Genomic DNA, 14,036 nt, shown 5'->3' on the forward strand with positions numbered 1-14,036 from the left:
CTGATTCCCAGATCCATCTGGATCCATTCCTGGGGCTCATTCCTGGATCCATCCAGATCCATCCGGAGTGGGAACAGCTCCAGAGGCTGATCCTGGGATCCATCCGGATCCATCCAGAGCCATTCCCAGGATCAATTCCTGGATCCATCCAGGGTAGGAACAGCTCCCAGGGCTCATTCCAGAGCCATTCCTGGATCCATTCCCAGGGCTCATTCCTGGATCCATCCAGATCCATCCGGAGTGGGAACAGCTCCAGAGGCTGATCCTGGGATCCATCCGGATCCATCCAGATCCATTCCCGGGACTGATCCCCGGATCCATCTGGATCCATCCAGATCCATCCCTGGGGCTCATTCCTGGATCCATCCAGATCCATCCGGATCCATTCCCAGGATCAGTTCCTGGATCCATCCACAGCCATTCCTGGATCCATCCACAGCCATTCCCGGATCCATCCAGATCCACTCCCGACCCTCATTCCACACCTGGGTCAGGATTCCCTGCAGAATTCCCTGCTGGAATTCCAGGCCCTGTGGGACGAGGACGGGAAGCGTCGAAAGAGGCAGGAAAAGCGGGAATGGCTGCGGGAGGAAAGGAGAATCCAGGGAAAAAAGGGCGGGAAAGGAGGGAAGGGCCGATTTCAGCGGGATTTAGGGAATATTTTTCCAGGGAAAAGGGAAAACCCCGGATCCCAAAATTCCTTCCGGGGAGGCCAGAATTCCAAAGGGATCCCAAGCGGGAATTTTCCAGGGGGAGCTGTTGGGAACGGAGCAGCGGGAATGGAGGGAAATCCGGGATTTGGGATCGTTCCAAGGGACCTTTGGAGATCCGGAGAATTTTTATCCTGAAGAAAAAAAGCCCCGGAGGAGCCCGGGAGGATTTTGCTGTTTGGCTTTTCCTTAGATTTGTTTTTCCTTGGATGCCTCCAGGCAGGATTGAATTCCCGGGAATCTTCTGGGAATTCTCTGGGATGGATTTCCGGATGCCTGAAAAAATTTGGGATTAGCTCTGACAGATCGGCGGGAATGGGAGCCGGGATAAAGCTGGGAAAGGTCGGGAGAAACGCGGGAATGGGGCAGAAATCCCACAGGAATTCCTGGATTTTATTCTTTTCCTTTTTAGGAATTCTGGGATGGTTTGGTTGAGAATGGAGCTGAAATCCCACGGAATTCCAGGGGTGGGGATAATTCCCGCCATTCCAGGCTGCTCCAAGATTTCCTCGGACATTCCCGGGATCCAGGGGCAGCCGCAGCTGCTCTGGGAATTCCCTTCCAGCCGGGAATTCCCAATTCCCAAAACTCCACCCTGATCTCCCCTTTCCCAGGGAATTCCCTCCATTCCCAGCTCTCCCAGCCTGGCATGGGATCCAAAGGAATTCTGGGATCCAGGGGCTTCCCTGGGAATCTCGGAATTCCAAGAATTCCTTCCCAAAATCCCACCCCAAATTCCGCTTTCCCAGTGGGATCCATTCCCTGTGTCCTGTCCCTCCCAGGCCTTTCCCAAATCCCGGCTCTCCTGGAGCCCCTGGAATGTTCTGGAAGCTCTCCCTGGATCCTTCCCTTCTCCAGAGGAACATTCCCAGATTTCCCAGCCCTGCTCCAGCTCCTTCTCCCAGCGCTCATTCCCTGAATCCCCTGGGATTTTTCCCAGGCTTTTCCAGGCGTTTTCCCAGAATTCCCGAGCTCTGGAAAAGAGGGAAGAGCAGCCAGAGCCGCCTCCCTTTTCCCAAGGAAAACAGGGATGGGAAAGGAGTCAGGAATCCAAGGAAACCCGGCCCAGCTGCTCCAAGCTTTTCCCGGGAAAAGGAGGAGGAGGAGCCGCGGGAATTCAGGGAATCCCTTCGGAATCCGCGGGAAATCCGGGATGTCTTGGAGGGATTGAGGGCGGAAATTCCTCAGCAAATCCAGCCTGGGAAAAATCTGGGATGTGATTCCAGCCTGAGGGGATTTTCCCAATTCCCTCCCGCTCCAGGAAAAATTTGCGATGGGGAAAAGGAGGGATTGGGGAATCCCTCAGGATCGATCCCAGCTGGAGAAGAGCGGGATTTGGGAATTCCCCATCCGGAAAAATCCCAGGGAGAGGGAGCCCTTGGCATCTTCAGGGAAGGAATTCCCGGAATTCCGGAGCTCCATGGGAAGCCCTGGGAATGTTGGATCCCGGCCAGAATTCCCAGAGAAACTCACAAAAATAATTCCATGGAAAAGCTGGATCCGCGTTCCTTAAAAGCTGCGGAAAACCGGAATCTGAATCCCTTAAAAACCATGGAAAACCTGGATCCAAATCCCTGAATAACCATGGAAAACCTGGATTCACATCCCTGGAAAACCTGGATCCGCATCCCACAAAACCACGGAAAACCTGGATCCGCACCCCTGAAAATCCATAGAAAACCTGGATTTGCATCCCTTAAAATCCATGGAAAACCTGGATCCAAACCCCTCCCAAAACCATGGAAAACCTGGATCCAAATTCCTTAAAATCAACAGAAAACCTGGATCCGCATCCCTGAAAATCCATGGAAAACCTGGATTTGCATCCCTTAAAATCCACGGAAAACCTGGATCCGAATCCCTCCCAAAACCATGGAAAACCTGGATCCAAATTCCTTAAAATCAACAGAAAACCTGGATCTGCATTCCTGAAAATCCACGGAAAACCTGGATCCGAATCCCTCCCAAAACCATGGAAAACCTGGATCCAAATTCCTTAAAATCAACAGAAAACCTGGATCTGCATTCCTGAAAATCCATGGAAAACCTGGATCTGAATCCCTCCCAAAGCCCTGGAAAACCTGGATTTGCATCCCGTAAAAATCATGGAAAACTTGGATCCACATTCCTTAAAAACTGCAGAAAACCTGGATCCAAATCCCTTAAAATCCATGGAAAACCTGGATCCACATTCCTGAAAATTCATGGAAAACCTGGATCCGAATCCCTCCCAAAACCCTGGAAAACCTGGATTTGCATCCCGTAAAAATCATGGAAAACCTGGATCTACATTGTCCCAAATCCACGGAAAACCTGGATCCACATTCCTGAAAATCCGTGGAAAACCTGGATCCACATCCCTGAAAACCCACGGAAAACCTGGATTCACATCCCACAAAACCCTGGAATTTTTTGGGATCAGCTCCGCCCCATCCGGCGCTTCCCGATCCTCCCATCCCCGGATCAGGAATCAGATTTCCAGGATCAGATTTTCCCAGCATTGGGAATTCCAAATCCGCTCCGAGAGCGCTGGGAATTGCGTCCCAACATCCCGGATCCCACGGAATTCCCATGGAATTCCCGATCCACGATTCCCCCTCCCAATTCCCATTCCGGAATTTTCCCAGGAGGCGTCTCCCGGATTTTCTGGGAATTTCAGGACGGGGAAACTTTGGGAATGGCAGGAAAAGCGGGATGGGAGAGGAAGATCCCGCCGGCCCCGATCCCATCCGGAATAAACAGCGGGAAAAGAGGGAAAAACCGGGAAAAGCTCCACAAAAAAAAAAAAAAAAAAAAAAATCCTGGAATATTCACTACAGCGAGGGGAAAAAAAGGTGGGAAAAAGGGAAAAAAGCTGGGAAGGGAAAAAAAAATTCCAAGGAAAAATTCCATAGTTACCGACTTCCCGGAGCTGCTGGTCTGGAGCGTGGATGGGAATGGAAAAGAGAAGAAAAATCATGGAAAAGAGAAGAAAAACATGGAAAAGAGGAAAAAAAAAACCCATGGAAAATGAGCGGAGGCGCAAACGGAACAGCAGGGAATGAAAATCCCGGGAATTCTCCCATGGAATGGCGGACAGGGCAGAGCATGGAAAATCCCGAAATCCCAACACAAGATCCCAAATTTTCATTGGAATTCCGGGTCAGGATCACGGAAAATCCATAAAAATGATCCCAAGATCCCAAATTTTGGTTGGAATTCCAGGTCAGGATCTTGGAAAATCCCTAAAAACCCATCCCAAGATCCCAAATTCTTTGGAATTCTGGGTCAGGACCAGAGAAAATCCCTAAATCCCAACACAAGATCCCAGATTTTATTTGGAATTCCAGGTCAGGACCATGGAGAGCTCCGGAAAACCCAACAAAGATCCCAAATTTTCATCAGAATTCCAGGTCAGAATCACAGAAAATCCCTAAAAACCCATCCCAAAATCCCAAATTTTGTTTGGACTTCTGGGTCAGAGCATGGAAAACCTCTCCAAATCCCAAAATGATCCCAAATTTCTTTGGAATTCTGGGTCAGGACCATAGAAAATCCCCAAATCCCAACCCAAGATCCCAAATTTCTTTGGAATTCCAGATTAGGATCATGGAAAATCCCTAAAAACCCAACCCAAGATTCCAGATTTTATTTGGAATTCCAGGTCAGGACCATGGAGAGCTCTGGAAAACCCAACAAAGAACCCAAATTTCTTTGGAATTCCAAGTCAGAGCATGGGAAATCCCTAAAAACCCATCCCAAGATCCCAAATTTTGGTCAGAATTCCAGGTCAGGATCATGGAAAATCCCTAAAAAACCAAGATCCAAAATTTCTTTGGAATTCTGGGTCAAGACCACGAAAAATCCCTAAAAACCCAACACAGGATCCCAAATTTCTTTGGAATTCCAGGTCAGAACCACAGAAAATCCCGAAATCCCAATGCAAGATCCCAAATTTTCATTGGAATTCCAGGTCAGAATCTTGGAAAATCCCTAAAAAGATCCCAAATTTCTTTGGAATTCCAGGTCAGAATCATGGAAAATCCCTAAATCCCAACAAATATCCAGAATTTCTTTGGAATTCCAGGTCCGAGCATGGGAAAACCTCTCCAAATCCCAACAAAACTCCGGAATTCCATAAAATCCCAAATCCAAGCTCCCCTTCCAACCCAACCCGGCCGAAATTCCAGCCAAGATCCGAAGGAAACCTCGGAATTTTCCCAGGATCCCTCGGGGATTCCCGATTCCCTCTGGAATTTTCCCACCGGAAAACCGGGAGAGCTCCGAGAAAACCGGGAAAAGGAGCGGAATTAACAAGGAATTCTGGGATTTTGGGATGGGAATTGAGGCCGGCTCAGATTCCAGAATATTCCCAGCTGGAATGTTCTCCTGGATTTCCCAAATTCCGGCTGGGAATTCGGGATCGCTCGGAGCTCCTCGGGATTCCGGGTGGGAATAAAAATTCCCAGGGACTTTTCCGGAGCCAAGGAAGGAGCAAATCCAGCTCGGAATTCCCAGGAAAATCCTGAAACCATTCCCAAAAAAATTCTCATTCCCGAGGTGTTTTGGGGTTGGTTTTTTTTGGGAATGTCCCAGAATTTTGGGATCGCCGACGGAATTCCTGTGGGAAAAGGGAGATTTTTTCCCAGAGGAAAATCCCAGGATTAAAATCTGGGATTAAAACCCAGGAATTTCAGGAAGATCCAAACCCGTCCTTAAAATTATCCCTTAAAAAATCCAAATGAAAGGAGGGAATTTTGGGAATTCTTCTGGAAAATTCCAGGAATTTTCCCGCTAAATTGAAGATTTCTGCATCCAAAGGGATTTTCCCACCAGAAGTGTTTCCCGCTCCAGCCCCAGATCCCAAAAATCCGGGCTCTGATTCCCAAAAAAAAAGCTCCATGAAATGATCCCAGGGATCGGAAAAGCTTCGGCCTGGAAAAATGGGATTTTTATGGAATTTTGTTCCTGAAAAATCCAGGGAAAATCCCTTTTTTTTTTAATCTGGAATTCCCAGAATTCCAGCTCTGGGAATGAATTCCAGGAAGGGATTTGGGGCCAGGGAAAAGTTTTCCAATGGATCCGAGTGGGAAAATTCCCATTCCAGAGGCTCCGCTCTCCCTTTTTTTTTTTTCCAAAGGAAAAGATTCATCCAAAGCTAAAAAAATGAGGGAATTTTGTCCCAAAAAATTGTGGGATAAAGGAAGGAAATGTGGGAATTTTGTCCCTAAAAATGGAGGGGGGAAAAAGTGGGAAAGGTGGGAATTCTGTCCCAAAAAAAAAGTGGGAAATAAATGGGAAATGCGAGAATTTTGTCCCAAAAAAATGGAGGGGAAAAAGCGGGAAAGGTGGGAATTTTGTCCCCCCAAAAAATGTGGGAAATAAATGGGAAATGCGGGATTTTTTTCCCAAACAAAAGGTGGAAAAAAGGAAGGAAATTCAGGAATTCTGTCCCAAAAAAAAAGGAGGGAAAAAAATGGGAAACGTGGGAATTCTGTCCCAAAAAATGGAGGAGAAAAAATGGGAAATGTGGGAATTTTGTCCTCAAAAAAATGTGGAAAAAAGAAAGGAAATGTGGGAATTTTGTCCCAAAAAATGTGGGAAATAAATGGGAAATGCGGGAATTTTTTCCCCAAAAAAAAGTTGGGGAAAAAAAATGGGAAATGCGGGAATTCTGTCCCAAAAAATCAGAGGGAAAGAAAATGGGAAATGTGGGAATTCTGTCCCAAAAAAAGGAGGGAAAACAATGGGAAATGTGGGAATTTTGTCCCAAAAAATGGAGGGAAAAAGCGGGAAATGTGGGAATTTTGTCCCAAAAAAAATGTGGGAAATAAATGGGAAATGTGGGATTTTTTTCCCAAAAAAAAGGTGGGAAAAAAAATGGGAAATGCAGGAATTTTGTCCCAAAAATCCGAGGTTTGATGGAATCTCCCTCTCTCGGCACCAAGGATTTTTCCAGGGATAACCGATGAGAATTCCCAAGGTTTTCCCAGATTCCAGGGATCAACGTCATTTTTTTGGGAATTTCCTGGAATAATCCTGGATATTTCTGGGATTTTCTGATTTTTTTTTTTATCCAGGTGTTTTCCAAATTTTTGGGGGGGAATTTCAGGAACTCCGGGACGGCTCCAACGGATCCCGACCGAGGAATTCCCGGTTTGCGCCAAATAAGGAAAAAATTCCATGAAAATCAGGGATAAAAAAAATTCCGGGAATTGTCCTGAGCCAGGAACTGCAGATGCGGAAATTCCAACAAATTCCAACAAAATATTCCGACAAAATTCCCAAAATTCCCACCAATCCATCCCTAAATCCCGAGGTTTTTTTTCATTTTCCCACCTCTTTATATCCGGCTGAGAATTTTTCCTCGGAATTCCAGGTGGGAAATTCGTGATTTCGGGAAGTTCGAAGTGGAAAATTCCAGCAAATTTGGGCTGAAATCCCAAAAATCCCGATGGAAAAATCCCGGCCTGACCCAAAACGAGGGAATTTTAAGCCGGGAATTAATTAAAAAAAAAAAAAAAAAAAATAGGAATTTTGGGACAGATGGAATTCCCGAGGGGTCGGAAAATTTTCCCAGCGGAATCTTGGCCTCTTCCCAATCCTTCCCCAACGACCTTCCCGAAGGGAAAATCGGGAGCTGGAGGAGAAATTCCGGAGCCTGGGAAGGAGGGAAAAAAATTCCACGGGAATTTCGGAGCGGATCCAGGGAAAAGCGGCTGGAAAACGGGAATTTGGGATGGGGAAGGAGATCCCAGAGCGAATCCAGAGGAGGATCCGGGAAAATTCAGGGATGGAGATGGGAGGGAAAACTGGGAATGTTCCTCTGGAGAAGGGAAGGAGCCAGGGAGAGCTTCCAGAACATTCCAGGGGCTCCAGGAGAGCCGGGATTTGGGAAAGGCCTGGGAGGGACAGGACGCAGGGAATGGCTCCAGATTGGGAAAGGGGAATTTGGGAAGGAATTCCCGGCTGGAATGGAATTCCCAGAGCAGCCGCGGCTGCCCCTGGATCCCGGGAATGGCCAAGGAAAGCTTGGAGCAGCCTGGGATGGTGGGATTGGAATGGGGTGGGGTTGAAGGTCCCTGGATCCCATCCCAAACCATTCCGGGATTTGGGAGGCTCCGAATCCATCCCGAGGGATTTTTCTGGAAGTTGGGGCTGGGAAAGGGAAGGGAGACCCTTCCTGCAGTGCCGAGATTCCCAGGGAAACCCCTGGATCCCAAAATTCCTTTGGATCCAATGCCAGGCTGGGAGAGCTGGGAATGGAGGGAATTCCCTGGGCAAGGGGAGATGGGGGTGGGATTTTGGGAATTGGGAATTCCTGGCTGGAATGGAATTCCCAGAGCAGCTTCGGCTGCCCCTGGATCCCGGGAATGTCCGAGGAAAAGTTTGGAGCACCTGGAATGGCGGGAATTATCCCCAGCCCTGGAATTCCATGGGAATGTTCTCATGGATAGGGATGAGATCCATCCCCCCCTCCCCTCCCCCATCATTCCAGGATCCCCTCAGCCGGAATTCCCGGAATTCCTGGAATTCCAGCTTCACATCCTCACCCAGCAATTCCTGGAATTCCCAAACCCTTTCCCGCATTTCCGGCTCCCATTTTTTTCCCTCCAATCCCCAAATTCCCATTCCTAGGAATCTCCCAACATCCCCCAGATGGTTCCAGAATCCCGGAATTCCCAACATTCCCGAACCCTCCCCCACCCCCCCCCCCGAATAGAGGGATTTTCCCTCTATTCCCACCTGGAATTCTGGGATTTTCCCGCTATTCCCACCTGGAATTCCGGGATTTTCCCGCTATTCCCACCTGGAATTCTGGGATTTTCCCCGCTATTCCCACCTGGAATTCCGGGATTTTCCCGCTATTCCCACCTGGAATTCTGGGATTTTCCCTCTATTCCCACCTGGAATTCTGGGATTTTCCCGCTATTCCCACCTGGAATTCCCCATTTCCCAAATCCACGGAATCTCATCCCGAGATTCCCAAAAAAAAACCCCAAAACCACGGATCGGCCTCTCCAAGCTTTTCCTGGAGAAATTCCAGGTGGGAAAGGATCGGATTCGGGCTCCCCCCATCCTCCCGAAGTCCGGGAATGATCCAGCGGGAAGCGATTCCCGCTCCTCCTCCTCCTCCCTCTTCCCAGGGCTCCGATTTTTCCCTGGAAAACTTTGGAATGAGGAAGCGAATCCCAAAGATTCCCGGGAGCGCGAGGGAAAAACATTGGGAACAAAAACATCAAACCGCGGGGGGGGGGAAAAAAGCAGATCCCGGGAATCCTTCGCGGATCCCGGAATTCCGCGTCCCGGGAATGCTCATCCCGGAATTCCCCACGGGAAATCCCTCGGAAATTCCATGGGAATCGCCCCTTTTTTTTTTTAAATGGAAAATAAATCCGTGGGAATTCTGGAGGATCCCGGAGGATCCCAGAGGATTCCGGGGGATCCCAGATGATTCCAGAGGATCCCGAAGGATTCTGGGGGATCCCGGAGTGGAGATTCCAAGCTGGGAATATTCCCGGTCTCTTTTTCCCACGGGAGCTTCCCGGAATTCCAGAGGAATCCATGAAAAAATCCCAGAGGAGGGAGAGGAGGAAAAGATCCTGGAATTTTTCGGGGGGGGCGGAAAAAATTATGGAATTCTCCGGATTTCTCTTGGAATTCCGGCCTGGCAGAATTCCCGTTTATCCGGGAAAACACGGATCTGGAAGAGGAGATTGGGAAAGGAAGAAGGAATACTCCCAGCCTGAGGGGGGGTGGGAATTCGGGATGTGGGAATTATTTGGGATGTGGGAATTATTTGGGATTTGGGAATTGGGGATGCGGGAATTTGGGATTTGGGAATTCTTTGGGATTTGTGAATTCTTTGGGATTTGGGAATTATTTGGGATGTGGGAATTTGGGATGTGGGAATTCGGGATTTGGGAATTCTTTGGGATGTGGGAATTCTTTGGGATGTGGGAATTCTTTGGGATTTGGGAATTCTTTGGGATTTGGGAATTATTTGGGATGTGGGAATTATTGGGGATGGGGGAATTATTGGGGATGGGGGAATTATTGGGGATGGGGGAATTGGGGATGGGAGAATTATGGATTTGGGAATTCTTTGGGATTTGGGAATTCTTTGGGATTTGGGAATTATTTGGGATGGGGGAATTCAGGATGTGGGAATTATTTGGGATGTGGGAATTATTTGGGATGGGGGAATTATTTGGGATGGGGGAATTATTGGGGATGTGGGAATTATTGGGGATGTGGGAGTTTGGGATGTGGGAATTCTTTGGGATTTGGGAATTCTTTGGGATGTGGGAGAGGAGCTGGGATGGGCAGCGGGGATGTGAGAGCAGGGAAGGACAGGAATGAGAACGGCCGGAATGGGAACAACGGGAATGGCGGGAATGGGAACGGTGGGAATGGGAACGGCGGGAATGGGAACAACGGGAACGGCGGGAATGGGAACAGCGGGAATGGGAACAACGGGAATGGGAACGGCTGGAATGAGAACAAAAGGAGCCGGAGCCGCGGCCCCAAAAACGGGAGGGGAACCCCAAAAACCGGGATAGGGAAGCCAAAATCAGGAGAGAGACCCCAAAAACCGGGATGGGGAACCCCAAAAACCGGGAGGGGAAACCCAAAAGTGGGAAGGGAAACCTAAAACAGGGAGGGGAAACCCCAAAATCAGCAGGGAGACCCCAAAATCAGGAGGGGGAACCCCAAAATCAGAAGAGGGAACCCCAAAATCAGCAGGGAGACCCCAAAATCAGGAGGGGGAACCCCAAAATCAGCAGGGAGATCTCAAAATCAGGAGAAAAACCCCAAAATCAGAAGAGGGAACCCCAAAATCAGCAGGGAGGCCCCAAAATCAGGGGAAAAACCCCCAAAACCGGGAGAGAAACCCCAAAATCAGGAGGGGGAACCCCAAAATCAGATGGGGGAACCCCAAAATCAGGAGAGGGAACCCCAAAATCAGGAGAGGGAACCCCAAAACCGGGAGGGGACCCCAAACCCCACAACAGGACTGGAAACCCAATAACGCTGAAACCCCAAAACCAGGATGGGGGGGACTCCAAAACCAGACTGGAGACCCCAAAACCAGGATGGGGGGACCCCACAGCGCCACAGATGGGCTGAAGACCCCGAAGTTCTGCAGCCCCACAGCCACACCAGACACCCCAAAAGCTGCAGCCCCATAACCAGACTGGAGACCCCAAAACAAGGAAGGGGACCCCAAAACCAAGATGGGGACCCCAAAACCAGACTGGAGACCCCAAAACCAGGATGGAGACCCCAAAAGCTGCAGCCCCATAACCGGGCTGGAAACCCCAGAGTTCTGCAGCCCCATAACCAGACTGGAGACCCCATAACCAGGATGGGGACCCCACAAATCTGCAGCCCCACAGACGGGATGGGAACCCCATAACCAGACCGGAGACCCCACAAAGTGCAGCCCCATAACCAAGCTCGAGACCCCACAGTTCTGCAGCCCCACAGGTGGTTTGGAGACCCCCAAATTCTGCAGCCCCACAAGCAGCCAGGACACCACAGAGTTCTGCAGCCCCATAACCAGGCTGGAAACCCCATAACCAGGATGGGAACCCCACAGTTCTGCAGCCCCACAGGTGGCTGAAGACCCCACAGTTCTGCAGCCCCACAGGTGGCTGAAGACCCCACAGTTCTGCAGCCCCACAGGTGGCTGAAGACCCCACAGTTCTGCAGCCCCACAACCAGGCTGGAGACCCCATAACCAAGATGGGAACCCCACAAAGCTGCAGCCCCACAACCGAGCTCAAGACCCCACAGCCCCACAGGCACAGATGGGAACCCCATAACCAGGATGGAGACCCCAAAAGCTGAAGTCCCACAGATGGCTCAGAGACCCCACAGCCCCGCAGCCCCATAACCAGACTGGAGACCCCATAACCAGGATGGGAACCCCAGAGCCCCACAGGTGGTTTGGAGACCCCACAGCCCCACAAGCAGAGCGGGGAGCCCATAACCAGACTGGGAACCCCACAAAGTGCAGCCCCACAAGTGAGCTCGAGACCCCACAGCCCCACAGGTGGGTTGGAAACCCCAAAAGTTGCAACCCCATAACTGGGATGGACACCCCACAGCCCCACAACCAGACTGGAGACCCCATAACCAGGATGGGGGCCCCACAGAGCTGCAGCCCCACAGCTGAGCTGGACACCCCACAAAGCTGCAGCCCCACAGATGGGCTGGAGACCCCACAGTTCTGCAGTCCCACAGGTGGCTGAAGACCCCACAGCCCCATAACCAGACTGGAGACCCCATAACCAGGATGGGAACCCCACAAAGCTCCAGCACAACAGCCAGGCTGGAAGCCCCACATTTCTTCAGCCCCAAAACCAGGATGGGGACCCCACAACCAGGACGGGAACCCCACAGCTGAGCTGGACACCCCAAAAGCTTCAGCCCCACAGGTGGTTGAAGACCCCAGAGTTCTGCTGCCCCACAAGCAGGCTGGAGACCCCCATAACCGGGATGGGAACCCCACAGAGCTGCAGCCCCACAACTGAGCTCGAGACCCCACAGCCCCACAGGCAGAGATGGGAACCCCATAACCAGGATGGGAACCCCACAGAGCTGCAGCCCCACAGATGGGATGGAGACCCCATAACCAGACTGGAGATCCCCCAAAGCTGCAATCCCATAACTGGGATGGACACCCCACAGCCCTGCAGCCCCACAACCAGACTGGAGACCCCAAAAGTTGCAGCCCCACAGGTGGGTTGAAAACCTCACAACCCCACAGCCCCACAGCTGGGCTGGAGACCCCAAAACCAGGCTGGGAACCCCACAAAGCTGCAGCCCCACAACCGAGCTCGAGGCCCCACAGCCCCACAGGTGGGCTGGAAACCCCAAAATTCTGCAGCCCCACAAGCAGCCCGGACACCCCACAGTTCTGCAGCCCCATAACCAGACTGGGGACCCCAAAAGCTTCAGCCCCACAGGTGGTTGAAGACCCCAGAGTTCTGCAGCCCCACAAGCAGGCTGGAGACCCCATAACCCGGATAGGAACCCCACAAAGCTGCAGCCCCACAGGTGGCTCCGAGACCCCACAGCCCCATAACCAGACTGGAGACCCCATAAGCAGGATGGGAACCCCACAGAGCTGCAGCCCCACAGGTGGCTCAGACACCCCACAGCCCCATAACCAGACTGGAAACCCCACAAAGCTTCAGCCCTACAGGTGGCTCAGAGACCCCACAGCCCTGCAACCCCATAACCAGACTGAAGACCCCATAACCAGACTGGAGACCCCATAACTAGGATGGGATCCCAACAAAGTGCAGCCCCACAACTGAGCTCAAGGCCCCACAGCCCCACAGGTGGGCTGGAAACCCCAAAATTCTGCAGCCCCACAAGCAGCCAGGACACCCTACAGTTCTGCAGCCCCACAACCAGGCTGGGGACCCCATAACCAGGATGGGAACCCCACAAAGCTGCAGCCCCACAGGTGGCTCCAAGACCCCACAGCCCCGCAGCCCCATAACCAGGCTGAAGATCCCATAACCAAGATAGGAACCCCACAAAGCTGCAGCCCCACAGATAGGCTGGAAACCCCAGAGTTCTGCAGCCCCACAAGCAGATCAGGGACCCCATAACCAGACTGGAAACCCCACAAAGCTGCGGCCCCACAGGTGGCTCAGAGACCCCATAGCCCTGCAACCCCATAACCAAGATAGGAACCCCACAAAGCTGCAGCCCCACAGGTGGGCTGGAAACCCCGCAGCCCTGCAGCCCCATAACCAGACTGGAGATCCCATAACCAGGCTGGCAACCCCACAAAGCTGCAGCCCCACAACCGAGCTCGAGGCCCCACAGCCCCACAGGTGGCTCGGAGACCCCACAGGTGGCCCCAATCCCCCCACACCTGAGCGCTCCCCCCATCCCAGCCGCAGCTCCGCCAGTGCCGCATCCAGCGGGGCCGCGGGGATCGCCCGCCCCTGCTCCCGCCCTCCCCGGCCGCTCCCGCCGCTGGCCCCGTGCCCGGCCCGGGGTCCCGGTGCCCATCCCGGGGTCCATCCCGGGGTCCATCCCGGGGTCCCAGTGCCCATCCCGGGGTCCATTCCGGGGTCCCGGTGCCCGTCCCGGTGCCCATCCCGGTGCCCATTCCGGGGTCCCGGGGTCCATCCCGGGGTCCATGCCGGGGTCCCGGTGCCCATCCCGGGGTCTCGGTGCCCATCCAAGTGGCCCTTCTGCTGTCCCGGTGCCCCTCCCGATATCCCGCTGCCCATCCCGGTGCCCCTCCCGGGATCCCGGTGCCCATCCCGGTATCCTGGTACCCATCCCGGTATCCTGGTACCCACCCCGGTATCCCTC

The 14,036-nt window shown here is 52.1% G+C and overlaps 1 protein-coding gene across 5 annotated transcripts in view; it reads right to left on the minus strand.

The window, feature by feature from the left end:
- Positions 1–14,036, minus strand: part of SHANK3 (SH3 and multiple ankyrin repeat domains 3) — a 163,146-nt gene that overhangs the window by 88,931 nt on the left and 60,179 nt on the right. The gene's annotated exons all lie outside the window — the stretch shown is intronic.

This window comes from Cyanistes caeruleus, chromosome 4 (assembly GCF_971803275.1).
Source record: "Cyanistes caeruleus chromosome 4, bCyaCae1.hap1.1, whole genome shotgun sequence".
NCBI classification, from domain to species: Eukaryota; Metazoa; Chordata; class Aves; order Passeriformes; family Paridae; genus Cyanistes; species Cyanistes caeruleus.